Consider the following 2,861-nt stretch of genomic DNA (forward strand, 5'->3'; position numbering starts at 1 on the left):
GCGACCCAACGGTCCGTATTTATTGAAGATCGGACTGCGTGGATGCGTTGTATTCAAGAAGTAAAGCACCAAAGTTTGGCGTAAAATCCAACTTAGGTAGTCTAGGTCAGCCCATCTGTTCTTGATAAGAGGTTGATTGTATGTAACCCTAGGAACCCTGGTGTATATATAAGCCAGAGGTTCTCATCCATATAGGGAGGTTGACTCATCTAGGGTTTATCTCATACGATCTTGAGGTAGATCAACTCTGTAATCAACATCCACATCAATATAATCAAGCAGGACGAAGGGTTTTACCTCCTCAAGAGGGCTTGAACGTGGGTAAATATTATCTCCCCTTTCTCCTGCAATCCATCTATTCAAGGTCTACAACTCGGGACCCCCTACCCGAGATCTACAGGTTTTGACACCAAAATTGGTGCTTTCATTGAGAGTTCTGCTGTTGGATCGCCGGAAGGATTTATGGCACACTTAGTCATCAGCGAAGCGATCTGTAACAAGGACTTTTTTGTCCCCGGATAGATCATCGCATTTGAAAGCATCATTCTGCACGCCAAACCGGCCAGCCATCTTGTTCAGGTCGGAAATTTTATCCCTGGTCAGGGAGTCAGGTTCGGAAGCCTAGAGTTCACCGCTGACCATCGGGGAGACCTTGTGTTAACAAGGCTTTTAGCTCCTTTTGAGGAGCCTGCGGTCCCCGCTGATTCAGCTTCGGAAGCCATGGACCCTGCTACTGGGATGGTCTTCACTCCTGATCTAGCCTTAGCTCATCACGTCCGAACTCGTCTCAGCCGAACACACCCCGGAGGCAACCTCGAGTGCCGCCGAGGGACTAGTGACACGAGCTAACCCCAAGCACACAAACGGTATGAACTCCACCGAGATCCCAGTACTATGCAAACTACTCGGCCAGATCCAAGCCATGGGCATGATGGACAGTCATGCTACAATCTACGATCAGATCGGGCTCAGACCCGATGATACGGAAATTCACGTCCCACCATCACACATGTGATCAGCACCATCGAGTTCCCGGTTAAGGGCTCCCAACACCAACTATCGGAGTTGAGGACAGTGTATGTCCTGGTTACCTATCATCACGACTTACCCGACGATCTGGAGTCTCTACCTCACCCCGGGAATAATTTAGGGCCAATGGTTGATCCGGTGCGTAACCCAGCCGAGGACGCGGCCGCCGAGATCCCAAACCCACAACTCACACGAACCGAAAATTTCACCCCACCCACCACCCAACTTGAGCGTACCTCGGGAAAAGCAAAAGAGTTCGGTCTATCAGACCCACATACAGTCGTTCAACTGCCACGGGAACCAGTACATGACTTCTGGGCCAGATTCCTGCTCAACAACAGGACAGAGGGCTGCGGCGACCAAGAGATGATCAATGTCTTTCGGTAGTACTGCCATAATGGTGGCATCATCAACCTCTCTCATCGCCGAGTTCAAACCTACATCGACTGTCAAGACTGGTGCTCAAATACTGCATCATGGAAAGCACTTGGCAAATGAAGAAAATGTGCACCGAGCCCGACCATATCATGCACACCAGATAAATCCAGAGAAGGCGCTCACATCCACTCACGGGGCCAATTACTTACGACCACGTAGAAAAAACAAACAAAACTTAGGCACGGGCTAGTAGGTCCTCGACATACTTCTCGACAAGCCTTAGCACATACATTCTGCCCCACCGGACTCAATTTCCACCCACAGCCTTCGAGCATCTCGGGTCATCACGCAAATTGCAAAAAGTGGGGGCGGGCATACTTCAGGCACCACATGCAGAATGGTTAGAAGCATCGTCGGATCATAGTACGGAGATCTTAACGATCTACAAAACATTCTCCTCGGCGAATCAAAGAAAGAGAACTTTTCTAGAGCTCGATCAAATCCACCGTGTGGTGGCGGCAAAACCACGGTCGAACACAGCAAATACTTTCGACCAAGACAACAAGCCGATGACAAGTGCAGGCCGGACACCTTCCGCCCTAGTCCTGAACCCCATAGTGGATAGCTTCACACTTAACAAGGTGCTAATGTACGGGGGCAGCAGTCTTAACCTCATCTATGAGGACACAATTGAGAAAATGTAGTTTGACCGATCTCGAATCAAGGAAATCACAACATACTTCCAAGGTATTGTCCCCGGGAGAGAGGCTCGCCATACCGGATGGGTAACATTCGAAATGGCATTTGGTACACCCAAGAACTACCAACCCAAAGAGCTCCATTTTCATATCGTCTCGTTTCATAGTGGTTAACATGCCCTGTTCGAACGTGAAGCTTTCACACGATTCCAGGTAATACCACACTATGAATACATGAAGCTCAAAATGCCAGGGTCAAACAGTGTGATCATAGTGATAAGTGACCCCAATAGAGCACTCCAATCTGAAAACAAAACGACATCCCTAGCCCTGGAGGTACTAGCGGAGACCCTCGCCGCAGAAGAACTCACGGCTCTACATTCGATAGTAGACAAGGATGACGTGGTCCTCGATAAGAGCCCCAAGTACACATTCTTCAAACCTGCGGACGAGACCATTAAATTCCAGGTACACCCAACGGATTCCAATAAAACTGCATCCAATGGAGCCCATCTGGAACCCGCAATTGATGAAGCATTACACACCTTATTGTGTGAAAATTGGGACATATTTGTCTCGCACCCCTCAGACATGCCAGGAATTCCCCGGGGGCTGGCGGAACACAGCCTGAACATAATAGCAGGCTTCAAGCCCGTCAAACAGGCACTGCGTCGATTTGCTGAACTAGAGCGTCAAGCTATGGGTGAATAGCTTCCCAAGCTATTGGAATCCGGATTCATCAAAGACATTGAACAT

This window comes from Hordeum vulgare, chromosome 7H, assembly GCF_904849725.1.
Source record: "Hordeum vulgare subsp. vulgare chromosome 7H, MorexV3_pseudomolecules_assembly, whole genome shotgun sequence".
Classification (NCBI taxonomy): Eukaryota; Viridiplantae; Streptophyta; class Magnoliopsida; order Poales; family Poaceae; genus Hordeum; species Hordeum vulgare.